General features: G+C 37.2%; 2 protein-coding genes across 4 annotated transcripts in view; one reads left to right on the forward strand and one right to left on the reverse strand.

Moving 5' to 3' along the window:
* Positions 1 to 14,744, reverse strand: part of LOC142340818 (RNA-binding protein 25-like) — a 259,293-nt gene that overhangs the window by 171,012 nt on the left and 73,537 nt on the right. The window lies entirely within an intron of this gene.
* Positions 11,475 to 14,744, forward strand: part of LOC142350108 (uncharacterized) — a 42,830-nt gene continuing 39,560 nt past the window's right edge. Inside the window, exon 1 of one of the 3 annotated variants that reach the window (XM_075401978.1) lies at positions 11,475 to 11,601. The gene's annotated coding sequence lies outside the window, so the exon portion shown is untranslated. The remainder of the gene's footprint in view (positions 11,602 to 14,744) is intronic. The other 2 variants (XM_075401977.1, XM_075401979.1) reach the window with 2 other exon arrangements.

Genomic DNA, 14,744 nt, shown 5'->3' on the forward strand with positions numbered 1-14,744 from the left:
GTGCCCAAAACTTGAGCAAGTGTTTGAGTAAACTTCATGTAAAATTCCAACTATCCAAAATGCAAATTTGCGTATAACTTTTGTAAGTCGTCTCCTGAAAACCGTCGATGCTCGTCGAAATGACGAGACTAACGATCTATCAGACTCTTGCATTTGAAGATTACTTCGAGAAGACACACACTTCGGGAAAAATCACTTGTGGCCTATTCTGCCATAAGGAATGGATATTATCATCAGAATATTCATTACTGTATTTTAGTTCAATTTCATTTGACCATCCCATTTCAAGGGCATATGCTTTCATTTAGTTCTTCATATGCTTTCATTCAGTTCTTCATACTTAATTTTGATGTCTGTTCAGATTCCTGACAGCAAACTGTCTGTTCACGCATGTAAACAAATGTCAAGTACTTCCTTATGTGTGACTAACCTGTAATCGAGTGTAACTTCATTTTAATCTTAATTTTCTCTTAATCTTAATTCATTCTTCCCATTTGCACTGCTGCCATACAGTTGTAATTTAAAGGTAGTTTATCGCTCTTCAAATTAGCTAGTTCAATTTAAGCTGAGCCATTCGCATTGCGAATACAAACATTCACAATCTAAAATTTAAATATTACATAATAAGTAGGCAAATGCGGTGCTACTGACGAATTCAGTTCCGCCTAAAAGAATTTGCTATTCAATTGATTTGCCAAGAAACAATCGAGTATAACATGGCGCAGTCAGCAGCGGACTCTGGAAAGACTCCTCTCCACATTGACGCCTTCTGGGAGAGACCAACCGTCACACCCCCACTTTCGTGGGACAAGTGGACACAACAGTGGAAGTTAGCATTGTTGGCAAAAGAAGGGATCCAAATAGAAACTTTGATGATTGGACCACCCTCAGCAGTAACGTATCCACAAGAGACAACATATGAAGAGCCCGTGGAGAACCACACACAGGCAAAAGAGAGAGACTGAAAAGTCCGCAATCAACAATTAAAGGTAAATTGGCAAAACCGATGCAAAAAGATAGACGAAATTGGTATTTTATGTGGGGACAAACCCTGGGAACTTTGCGAACAAAAAGCCGTACCACTACTCCACTTGTGCATCGGAACAGAAAGCCGTCGTATTTTCAAGAGCAAATACCTTCATTTCCAAATTGAGAAACCACCCTTCAAGGACCTTCGGCAGGCGATGGACGATTCATTCACCGAAATTCGGAAAATTACTTATGATCGTTTCGTTTTCTTTTCCTCCAATCAACAGAAAGGTGAATCGGTAGAGAGGACGTCTATTATGGACGTCTTTTATGGACGTCTAATTGAACAAGCAGAAAACTGTAGTCTGGGAGACGATAAAACTACGCTAATTAGAGATGCATCCAAATAGAATTGTTGAAAGAAACCGTCTCACCAACGAAAGCTCTGGAGGTGGCAATACACATGGAAATTTGGGAACAAAACCAACAGAAAATAAATCAAAACCCGAACACTACGGCGCAATCGGTTAATGCTATTAACAATTTTCATGGACGCAATCGCAACGCGAATTACAACAATCTTGTAGAGACTTCACTCGCTACCCAACCGTCCCCCAAAACTACCAGCATAGTAGCATTTGCACTAATTGTGGACAACGCTGGAAGCCATAACCACCGTCAAATACGCCCTGCAAACGGAAACAAGTGTAATAACTGTGGTATTAACGGACATTTTGCAAGGAAGTGTAGAAAGCCGAAAAAGTCTTAAACTCAGAAACTGTTGAAAAAAGTGATGATGAAGAATTCGTCAACTATATTACAAGCTACCGAAAACTCTATGATCGAGTCTACGGCTCTAATTACGATAGCAATTCAAATGACAATATGGCAGCCATCTCCTATGACTCAGTAAATCAACTTGACCTTTTCAATGCACAAATCCAATTTGGAAATGTCCAGGCAAACGCAAAAGTTGATTCAGGTAGTGTAGTCAGTCTCATCACAAAGACTCTAGCAAATAGAATCATTAAGACGTCGCCATCTGCAAAATGGACCAATACAAAGCAGGACAAAGATTTGAAAACTTTTTCAAACGAACCAATCAAAGTAATTGGGAAACTCACAACCATGTAGACAAACAATGATTGGACATGCAAAGAGGCTTTCTTAACAGTTGTAGAGGATGGACATAAAATAATCATCGGGAGAGATCTCTTCAACAGCCTTGGTTTAGCAGTGGTTCAACAACAAGCAAAAAGTGGTAAATATGTTAACAATTTTGATAACTCTACATGTATTATTATGGAGACAATCGCGTCTCAAATTCAATATCTAGTGTAGAGAATTGGTCTCTCAAAGACTCATGTAGCGAAATCAAAGTTTCATCAAAAGTTTACAGCAAAGCATCAAAAAGGTCGACACGTTCCGATTAATTTACAACCTAGAGTCACAGTTGAATTAGGTTGATTACAGAAAGAAGGAAATTTGAAAGGTTATCTAGTTGTTCTGATGAACACTTTATATCTCCTATAGTAAACACAGTAAAGAAAGATCCATCTATAAAATTAGCACTTGACTCTAAAGTTTTAAATAAATCATTCCACAAAAATGAATATCAAAAGCCTAACATCGAAATGTTAAATGATTCAATTTCACAACACCTTAAAAATACTCAAAACGCTCAAAAAGCATATTTTTCAACAATAGACCTTACATATGCTTATATTCAGCTACAATTGCACAAAAACACCGCAAAACACTGCAATTTCAATATCATTTGTGAACAATCAACTGGTACTTATAGATTTAAAAATGGATTCTACAGTCTCACTGACAGGCCAGCAAGATTTCAAAAAGCTATGGATTATACAATAGTAGGTCTCCAAAACGCTTATTGCCTTCTTGATGACATTATCATTGTTAGCAGAGGATCAGAATCCGATTATCTAAGTTATGGAACCAAATGTCTCAAAATTAGACGAAGATAATTTAAGAAATAATCTTCAGAAATGCTACTTCGCAAAAACAGAAATCGAATGGCTCGGGTACAAATTTACTCAAACCGGTGTATCGCCACTTGAAAATAAAACTGCAACTATATTAGCAATACCATCATCATCGACATTAAAACGCTTAAGATCCTTTCTTGGCTCAGTACATAATATTAGTAAATTCATACCAAATTTAGCACAACTTTGTCACCCCTTTAGACCACTTCTCAAAAAATCTACTAAATTCGTCTGGACTGAGGAACACTTTAAACATTTCAATATCATAAAAGACAAAATTGCCGAAAGTACTGAAAATTGCCATTATAATCCTAAACTAGAAATTCGTGTAAAATGCAATTCTTCTCTTTCTAAATTGGGAGATGCACTTGAACAGAATATCCCTGACGGATGAAAACACACAGCATTCGCGTCGCTATTTCTGAATCCAAAAGTAGAGCGATACAGTGTCAACGAATTGGAACTATTAGGAGTCGTTTGGTCAAAGAATTTGCTATTCAATTGATTTGCCAAGAAACAATCGAGTATAACATGGCGCAGTCAGCAGCGGACTCTGGAAAGACTCCTCTCCACATTGACGCCTTCTGGGAGAGACCAACCGTCACACCCCCACTTTCGTGGGACAAGTGGACACAACAGTGGAAGTTAGCATTGTTGGCAAAAGAAGGGATCCAAATAGAAACTTTGATGATTGGACCACCCTCAGCAGTAACGTATCCACAAGAGACAACATATGAAGAGCCCGTGGAGAACCACACACAGGCAAAAGAGAGAGACTGAAAAGTCCGCAATCAACAATTAAAGGTAAATTGGCAAAACCGATGCAAAAAGATAGACGAAATTGGTATTTTATGTGGGGACAAACCCTGGGAACTTTGCGAACAAAAAGCCGTACCACTACTCCACTTGTGCATCGGAACAGAAAGCCGTCGTATTTTCAAGAGCAAATACCTTCATTTCCAAATTGAGAAACCACCCTTCAAGGACCTTCGGCAGGCGATGGACGATTCATTCACCGAAATTCGGAAAATTACTTATGATCGTTTCGTTTTCTTTTCCTCCAATCAACAGAAAGGTGAATCGGTAGAGAGGACGTCTATTATGGACGTCTTTTATGGACGTCTAATTGAACAAGCAGAAAACTGTAGTCTGGGAGACGATAAAACTACGCTAATTAGAGATGCATCCAAATAGAATTGTTGAAAGAAACCGTCTCACCAACGAAAGCTCTGGAGGTGGCAATACACATGGAAATTTGGGAACAAAACCAACAGAAAATAAATCAAAACCCGAACACTACGGCGCAATCGGTTAATGCTATTAACAATTTTCATGGACGCAATCGCAACGCGAATTACAACAATCTTGTAGAGACTTCACTCGCTACCCAACCGTCCCCCAAAACTACCAGCATAGTAGCATTTGCACTAATTGTGGACAACGCTGGAAGCCATAACCACCGTCAAATACGCCCTGCAAACGGAAACAAGTGTAATAACTGTGGTATTAACGGACATTTTGCAAGGAAGTGTAGAAAGCCGAAAAAGTCTTAAACTCAGAAACTGTTGAAAAAAGTGATGATGAAGAATTCGTCAACTATATTACAAGCTACCGAAAACTCTATGATCGAGTCTACGGCTCTAATTACGATAGCAATTCAAATGACAATATGGCAGCCATCTCCTATGACTCAGTAAATCAACTTGACCTTTTCAATGCACAAATCCAATTTGGAAATGTCCAGGCAAACGCAAAAGTTGATTCAGGTAGTGTAGTCAGTCTCATCACAAAGACTCTAGCAAATAGAATCATTAAGACGTCGCCATCTGCAAAATGGACCAATACAAAGCAGGACAAAGATTTGAAAACTTTTTCAAACGAACCAATCAAAGTAATTGGGAAACTCACAACCATGTAGACAAACAATGATTGGACATGCAAAGAGGCTTTCTTAACAGTTGTAGAGGATGGACATAAAATAATCATCGGGAGAGATCTCTTCAACAGCCTTGGTTTAGCAGTGGTTCAACAACAAGCAAAAAGTGGTAAATATGTTAACAATTTTGATAACTCTACATGTATTATTATGGAGACAATCGCGTCTCAAATTCAATATCTAGTGTAGAGAATTGGTCTCTCAAAGACTCATGTAGCGAAATCAAAGTTTCATCAAAAGTTTACAGCAAAGCATCAAAAAGGTCGACACGTTCCGATTAATTTACAACCTAGAGTCACAGTTGAATTAGGTTGATTACAGAAAGAAGGAAATTTGAAAGGTTATCTAGTTGTTCTGATGAACACTTTATATCTCCTATAGTAAACACAGTAAAGAAAGATCCATCTATAAAATTAGCACTTGACTCTAAAGTTTTAAATAAATCATTCCACAAAAATGAATATCAAAAGCCTAACATCGAAATGTTAAATGATTCAATTTCACAACACCTTAAAAATACTCAAAACGCTCAAAAAGCATATTTTTCAACAATAGACCTTACATATGCTTATATTCAGCTACAATTGCACAAAAACACCGCAAAACACTGCAATTTCAATATCATTTGTGAACAATCAACTGGTACTTATAGATTTAAAAATGGATTCTACAGTCTCACTGACAGGCCAGCAAGATTTCAAAAAGCTATGGATTATACAATAGTAGGTCTCCAAAACGCTTATTGCCTTCTTGATGACATTATCATTGTTAGCACAGGATCAGAATCCGATTATCTAAGTTATGGAACCAAATGTCTCAAAATTAGACGAAGATAATTTAAGAAATAATCTTCAGAAATGCTACTTCGCAAAAACAGAAATCGAATGGCTCGGGTACAAATTTACTCAAACCGGTGTATCGCCACTTGAAAATAAAACTGCAACTATATTAGCAATACCATCATCATCGACATTAAAACGCTTAAGATCCTTTCTTGGCTCAGTACATAATATTAGTAAATTCATACCAAATTTAGCACAACTTTGTCACCCCTTTAGACCACTTCTCAAAAAATCTACTAAATTCGTCTGGACTGAGGAACACTTTAAACATTTCAATATCATAAAAGACAAAATTGCCGAAAGTACTGAAAATTGCCATTATAATCCTAAACTAGAAATTCGTGTAAAATGCAATTCTTCTCTTTCTAAATTGGGAGATGCACTTGAACAGAATATCCCTGACGGATGAAAACACACAGCATTCGCGTCGCTATTTCTGAATCCAAAAGTAGAGCGATACAGTGTCAACGAATTGGAACTATTAGGAGTCGTTTGGTCAATCGACTATTTCAAATAATATCTGTACGGAAAAAATTTTGCATTAATAACAGATCATCGTGCATTATTATCAATACTAAAAGAACATAGATCAAATAAATCCTATAATAGCCGCCTTTCTAGATAGATTGATCGTCTACTTTACCATAACTTCACAATTGAACATATGCCTGGAGCAAAAATGGGCATTGTAGATTATATATCTAGAAATCCTTTTGCCAAAGCTAAAGAAATTTCCGCATATGACAAACATTTTGTCGTAGCAACAATATCTATAATTCGGGTCTCGTTTAAACACTTAATCCGAAATAAACTGCACACTGTACAGAAATTCAATAGAATATTAAAGTTACATTCACCCTCTTATCCTGCAAATCGGTTAATCGCGCCGCAAAAACTTACTTTAATACGAAATATTTCAAAGTTTTGCATTGAACAAATTGCATTACAACCGTCACACTATAACACACTATTACCCCTTGCATCGCAATTGGCACCTAAAAGAAAAATTATTAATCCTCATCTCGATATGTCAATCGCACCGCGAATGTCTTCTCAAAATTTAAAATTACAATTTGCACTAAATAATCTACCATTGCATAAATCAGATTCCATTGACAAATTTGCTACAAATTGCTGAAAAAGTCAGACAATAAAGAATGTGAACAATCTGAGCAATTAGACCCAATATAGCCCATATTTGACACCAACTCAAGTAATCAACACAAAATCTTCAAATTTAGCGCGAAACTGAAAATTCCTAAGTATAAATACAACCAACCCAAAAATACCTCGCTTTTTGCCCAAAAAAACCCAAAATTTATCCGTCAAATAATCATTCGGTAAAGTCAATCTCCAAGATGCCACGAACTAGAGCAGAAAAATCCGCACCAACGAGGGCGCGAGTCACCTTCTCGGACAACTCCCCTTCCAAAACGACACCTGCAACACATACATCGTCAAACACAAAAACGACTCCGTGTACCAGTGCCGTGGATACAGCAGAAGGCATGTGATTTACAAATAGCTTTAATCAAATTTTCAGAAAAAATTGTTGGCAATTCTAACTGGAAAGGATGCTATATTGAAAGAGCTGCGCGATTGTGCCATCCGAAGTGACGAGGAGAGACTAAAAGAGATTAGCCCGTAAATCTAATCCTACTCTTGGGACTTAAGCGTAAAACATGACTGTCTATGAGTAGACGAAAGGATTGCAAGTGATAAAGCAACCAAAAACGCTGTGCTAGAGGACATTCATTCCACGCATCCTGGAAGCTTTGCAATATTGTCCCTGGCACAGAATATTTGTTGGCCATATATCCACCGAGATATATTGGCAAAAGCAAGCGAGTGTAAAGTTTGCACAAAAATCGGTAAGAATTTAAAACCAGTGATTCCGCACAGCAAATGGTCACCTTTACCAAAGTGTATTGAACCGAATGACGAAATCCAAATATATTTTGGTGGACCTATTAGTAATGAAAAGGTCATAGAACAATATTTCATTACAAGTGTAGATCGATACTTAACATACCCTATCGCAGAAACGGTAAATAACGCCTCTGGCCCAAATGTTATTAAATTCTTTAATAAGTTTATTTACAAACACGGAGTACCGAGAACAATTAGATTAGACCAAGCTAGATGTTTTACAGGTAAAAAGTTTGAAACATTTTGTGCAGAATATAACATTACATCAATATATGCACCTGCAAATGACCGCAGAGCAATAGGAATAGTAGAACGCCTTATTCAAACCATTAAAGGTCAATGATCATGTATGAAAGCACAGCTAGATAAAACAATTAATCTCGAACACTCAATACAAGCAATTTATACATTGAATAAGGAAATCTAAACTAAAAACAATTGAAGTTAGACCATTTGAAGCACATTTTGGTAGACGACGTAAAACACCAACTTCAAAGATCACCACAAAGTCAAGCAAAAAAAATTTAAAGTATAAAAAAATAATTAAAATTTATTTAGATGAAGATGCAATCCCGGGCAGGCCATACCTCACGGACACGCAATGGGCAGATGCGGGCATGTGTTGGGACTTTGAAATCGAAAAGCTGATATGTGCAGCAAACTCCCGGGCCCATAAAGAGCAGGAAAAATGAAAGATGGTGAATCGCGCCTCATGTGGTCAGAAGGTATCTGAAGATCGGTACCACGAAGCGAACGAAGCGTGCTTGTGAAGATAGCACGCTAGATACATGCAACACAGAGACAGAAAAAGAACTTGAATTGGCTATACAAAATCCTTGCACCAGGGAGTACTGTCGAGAAAATTAGCCCCATAACAAGTGTCATAAAGGAACCAAACAGGCCGGAGGTTCGCGTTCGGAATTCTGACATCGCAAAATTCGTAACCCTAATCGAACGAGATACTGAATTGGGCATTATATTGAGAGGCGACCAAAAGAGTACAGGAAAAACTCTCGAACAAAAGATCGTAAATCACAGGAAGAGTTTACTTAGGAGAAGTTTGGGCAGCAGAAAGATAAAACGCAACAAAAGACAAACGGACGACGTTAGTGTTGTTTCTTCCGGACGCTCCTGCATATCCACTTTTGGTAACGTTGCCCGTGCTTTAAGAAGGCGTATTCCAAAACGCAACCAAACACAGCGACGCATTCGTAAATTGACCAGACTTGACACAAATACTGCATTTTAGTCCACCAACACCAATTTCCGCACCACCTACCCAACCTGATACAGCTGGACTATCTGCGCTGCAATAGACCCTATCGACTAAACAACTGACACCAATATTGCGTATAGAGAAACGTACAATTACAGCAAGCGATACATCAGATTCTGATGCATCGTCTGTTAGAAGGAGCAAACGCCAGCTCAAAAAGCAGAAGAACTCCTCGAAATCACCATCAATAGTAGAAAACATCCAAAACACAGATGGATGTTCTGCTGAGATACCAATATCAGATACTAATTTCATTGGGGAAGTGTCTCCACGAAATCCAAACGAAAGATGGTCTGTTGACCCAAAACCCAATTTGCTTCGCGAGATAACAGTATTATAGGCGGAGGAACGTTCAGATTCGGAATAAGCGCTTAATACTCTTTAAACTTTATATCTAACCCTAATATTTCATATCTTACTAATTATATAAGCGGTGAATAAGTATTAATTTTCTGAATTTATTTATCAAATTTTTTATTTTCTCCAACAGGGAGAAATGTGATACGGAATGGATTTAATTCAGCAGATTATTCTTTACCGTATTTTAGTTCAACTTCCTTTGATCATCCCATTTCAAGGACAGATGCTTTCATTTAGTTCTTTATATGCATTCATTCAGTTCTTCATACTTAATTTTGATGTCTGTTCAGATTCCTGACAGCAAACTGTCTGTTCATGCTCGTAAACAATATTCAAGTACTTCCTTATGTGTGATTAACCTGTAATCGAGTGTAACTTCCTTTTAATCTTGATTTTCTCTTAATCTTGTTTCATTCTTCCCATTTGCACTGCTGCTATACAGTTGTAATTTAAAGTTAGTTTATCGCTCTTCAAATTAGCTAGTTCAATTTAAGCTGAGCCATTCGCATCGCGAATACAAACATTCACAATCTAATATTTAAATATTAGATAATAAGTCGGCAAGTGTGGTGCAATTGGCCAATTCAGTTCGGCCTAAACAGATTCGCTTCTATATTGATTTGTCAAGAAACAATCGAGTATAGCATATTAATTTGTTTGAAAATAATGGGGTTTGAGCTGTCTCCGTCATTAACATCCCCCATTTTAAACTAAATGTAAGTCAATTAAGGTTAGCACTTAAACACCCTGGCAGCCCAACTTTGTCAATCAGTATGTAATTAATTAAAAAAAAACTCTCTAAAATTTGCCTTTTAACGCGCCTTTGTCTAAATTTTTTCTATACATAGGTGCCGTGTTGGTCACTAAAACCCTATGTTGACCAAGCTTTATGATCTGATATTTTATTGTGGAGTGATTGTAGCAATGCTCATAGGAAATTAGCATCCATTCTTTTTCCTTTTTATGACACCCAGTTTCAAATTATGTGTTGTTATAAAACACGTTACTATGTAAAAATAATGCACTTGCGCCGGGGGTCATAAAACATAATTTCTCACAAAGCTGTGGGGGCGGAAACAGAATAGACCCAGAAATTATTACCCTCTTAGATATGTAAACTCAGAAAACCGGAGTTTTTCTGTTTTGCCCCTCCCTCCTTAGATTTTTATGCCCCCGCAATAAGAAAAAACGTGTTATATGTAGCACTACTATTTAATACTATGTAAAATTTAAAAGCCCTTTCAGCGGCACGAAAAAAAAATAGATCAACAAAATTTTAGAAAACCTAAGATCTAAACTGATGAACCCTAAGTTCAGGATAGGATTAGTTCTTATTTCATCAGGACTAGCGCGAGGAAAATTTGCTCGAAAAATTCACCAAATAAATTTGCCAATTTTTTAATTTTAAAGGCAATTCAGCAAATGTTTAACGGGTGGATGATAACCCCCACAATTCATCTTTTTACTTGTTTATAAGGGCATTTTTAAAGTTTGATAGCCAGTCCCGCCTCCTATATGCTATACAACCCATGATGAAAAACTCAAATCTTTTTCGGGGAAAAATTTTTATGGGATTTTGTTCCAGTTACTTGTTCATTGTAGGGAGTTTTACTTTCTCTGTTGATGTGCGACTTATAAGATTTTAGTTCCCAAAATTTTCTTTCCTGATATTTACAATTGTTAGCATTAAACAATTTTCAATTATCAAGTTTCATTTCAACACCGAATCACTTCCTTTCAGCTGTACTAACTATAGTAATATATTTATAAATGCAAGATCAGTTTTCCTACTTAACTGATGAAAAATTCCATTATTCGTCCGGGATCATCAATATATAAGTACATTTATTTTTTTGACATTTAATATTCGTTTTTAGGAAATGTTATGAGCTGTTTTCGTTCAGGGATTTATTCAATTAGAGGAAAATATTCATGCCCGTGTACGGTAATATCATTGGATTCAAAAGTGATGCACAATTCAAAAATAAATAAATTGCTATTTTTCAGAAGAAAGTTAGGGCTCAAACGACGTGAGTTGTGAGCTCTAAAGGCTGTCTTATATTAGGCAACAAACAAATAGAACGGTGATATTGATGTCCCGTTCCAAAAGCCCAAAAATCACACGGGTTCATAATTTAAAATGGCATAAGAATGTTTGACTTACTTCACTGTTTTTGTACGTACAAGGTCTGTGACATCTATTTTTTGTTTTTATCTCTGACAGAAACTGAGCCTATACTAAAATATTAACTATACGTCAGATGAGATATTTAAAATCCAGTAAGTAACAATCTTAAATATTATTCTAATGCAAGTAACAATACGAGCGAACAGAGTGCTCCTGCAGAAAATTTTCTATAAAATGAATATGGTTAATTTTCTTTGGGAATTGGTTAACTTAATCACAACCTACTTTTGCTATTAAAGGTGTCGGGAGTTAAATATTTTTGCCAGTCTTGAATTTCTGCACTATTTGTTTATCTGCATTTTTTTTGTAATTTTAGTTCAAGCAAAAAACGGGGATGTTTTTGAGGCGGGCAGCTCCCTTTTCCTTTTTCTGTTGCAGAGTCAAAACCTTAATTGCGCTAAAAACAAGAAATGTATTAGATGCTGTAATCGGTTCACAATTTTTCTTCATTTTAATCAAGTGCAAAATTTTCAAGCTTCGTCAAGTCCGTAGCCTTAATTGGAAACCACAATGAAGCTCTTTGGCGAAAAAATACAGCACACACAGGTTTTTAACACCGACAATGATCTGATTGAAATAAAATTCTTCGACGCCAAAGAATTAGCATATCGCAAACTCACTATCTGGTTCACTTTTTGGATTTTCATCTTGGCCATAACAGGAAAAATTTGGATCTTTTCCATTTGTGTCCCCCCCCCCAACTTAGTGGGTGCATGTTATTTGCACCCCTCCCCCCGACGCATGTGCCATAATTTTACATAATGATTTACCATATACTGACACGTGCTCTGTCACTGGGGGTAGCATAACATAATGGGGGGGGGCACAAACGGAAAAGATCCAAAAACTTTTGAAATGAGAAAATCTTCTAATAACTCCTCAAAATCTTCTGCCCTCATAATTTTTTTTCTGAAATATAGACAAAAGCAAGAATTTAAAGCTAGTCTATGTAAGAGTTGATAGAAAACACGTAGTTGGTTTTTCCTATTTTGTTTCTGATGCAAAATTAAGCAACATTTTCTTTTTGAGATACCTTAACAAAATAATCCAAAGATCCAAACAAATTTTTGTTTGTTAAAAATTCTAAGATAGACCAGAACTGAATCTAGTTAATAATCCATTTTAGGTACCTAGGAGAGAACGCCTCCACTTTTTTAGATTGGCGCTAGGCCTGAAATTTCCTAGAAAAGCAACAGCAACAATCTAGAGAGAATTCTTATTCAAAGCAACTAAATAAGGTTGTTCGCCAGACCTTGTCGATGCAGCAAGAGGTCTTGTTGTCCCACCATTGATGTTATCTCAGGAAAAAATAAATTAAATTAATTGATGTTTACATGAACATTTACTGATTGACATTTACTAGTTTGTTTAATTGCTCTCCAGCAAAGTTTGTAGCAATTATATCAGTCCTCTTGGTCTTTTTATGCAATTTTTTGCTTGACCGATTTTTCGTCTGACCCCTTTGACTTTTTTCTCAAAACTGGGATAAACCGGTAGCACCCAGCGTGCACCAAAAGTGCAATTAAATACCTTTCAGCTCACTAGTCTCCAAGTATGGGATTAACAGAAACTATTTTGGAGACTTGTACTTATGGTGTGAAGGGCGGTTCTTAGAGCCTTTCAGCTCACTCATTACCAAATATGCGATTCACAGAAACTGCTTTGGAGACTTATACTAATGGTGTGAAGGGCGGTTCTAAGAGTTCGAACCCCCCATCAGCCCACCCTCACTTCAACCCCCCGCGCAGTCCACACCCCTACACATCATACAGGCGGTAAGGACCCCGTGCAGCCAAAGATCCCCCTCCCACAGTCCCCCCAAACTGTTGCCCAACGTCAGTGCTACCCCCTCCCAGTGCAACCCCGTGGCGCTCACCTGACGCCCCTTTAATTAAGTTAAACCTAGCTTCATTAAATCATGGCTAGCTACTGACGAAGCCAACCGCTCGCCGTCGTTTGAAAGCAACTCGCCCCCACGTTAGTGGGTTATGTTATTTAATTGCTGTTATTTAATTTAATTTTTGTAGCTAAAGATAGCATTGAATTTGGTTAGACTTTGGACTACCATTTGATGGTGATCAAATAAAAATGTAACCATACTCATGGTAACGCAGTTTGGAGATTGGAAAAATTCCTTTAACTATGTCATCATAATTTCGCTATGCTTATAAAAATCGCGACGCTTATCAATAGTGTTAACCTACAATTTTTCCTAGGCAAATAAATCAGTTAAAGTTTTAGTCAATAATTTTCTCAACAATAAAAATTCATTTTTCGGCCGCATAAATACTTGCTAAGATTTTTCTAGGTTGAAGAGTCTCAGGTGGAGAATCCTGACATTGACCGAAATGTTAAGTACATTCTTTTTTATTGGCCGCCCTCGACTTCATCGTTGCTTAATTCAATTGATACAACATTTAACTGTGTGAAGCTTTTTGGTCGTGTTCTACTGGGAGACTTCAACGCATTTCCTTTTATACTCAGTTTTTCAGCGGTCGACGTTTGTGGTTGATGAAATAAGCAATAAAATTGAAAATATAGCTCTATATCAATGGGCTGATATAATTCTCGTGAGACGGTTCATGATATCCAGAAGCCCTCATTGGACAGTCGTGCAAATATATTTGGACAGTATGCGCGCGAGTTGCTCCTCACGGCCTTGCTGCTTATGCGCTTTGGTACGGAATTGGAAGTTGACTGTCCATTGACCTGCCAAAGATAGTCGCCTTTAATTTGTCGTAGATAGGCTAAAATTAGAATGTTAGCTGTATGTATAATATACATGCGTAGAAAATCAACTATAATCAACTATGACTATTCGGATCTTTCTGTTTGTGCCCCCACCCCCCGTCAGTACGTTGTTCACCCCCAGTTACAGAGCACGGGTAAGGGGGGGGGGGGGTTGTGGTGCAAATAATATGCACCCACTACCATAGTGGGGGGGGGGGCACACACGGAAAAAATGCGACCATTCAATAAACTGCTACCATAAGTTCTATGCAACAATCTCCCTTTTGCAAAGTTTTGTCGAATAGTTTTTGTTGAAGAAAGACAAAATTTGTTTTCGTTTTAAATTTTCGGTCATTTTGGACAATTCGTATTTTTCACCTAGCGCGTGATGGCTTTAGGGGCGCTTGAGCAGAAATCATTGTACTTAGCAATATTCATGTAGAAATCTATATGAAACATCTAGATATTGGAGAAACTATGAAATTAGAGAAAGTCTTCTATATTC

The sequence above is a fragment of the Convolutriloba macropyga genome, chromosome 1 (genome assembly GCF_964194025.1).
Source record: "Convolutriloba macropyga chromosome 1, txConMacr16.3, whole genome shotgun sequence".
Lineage (NCBI taxonomy): Eukaryota > Metazoa > Xenacoelomorpha > Acoela > Convolutidae > Convolutriloba > Convolutriloba macropyga.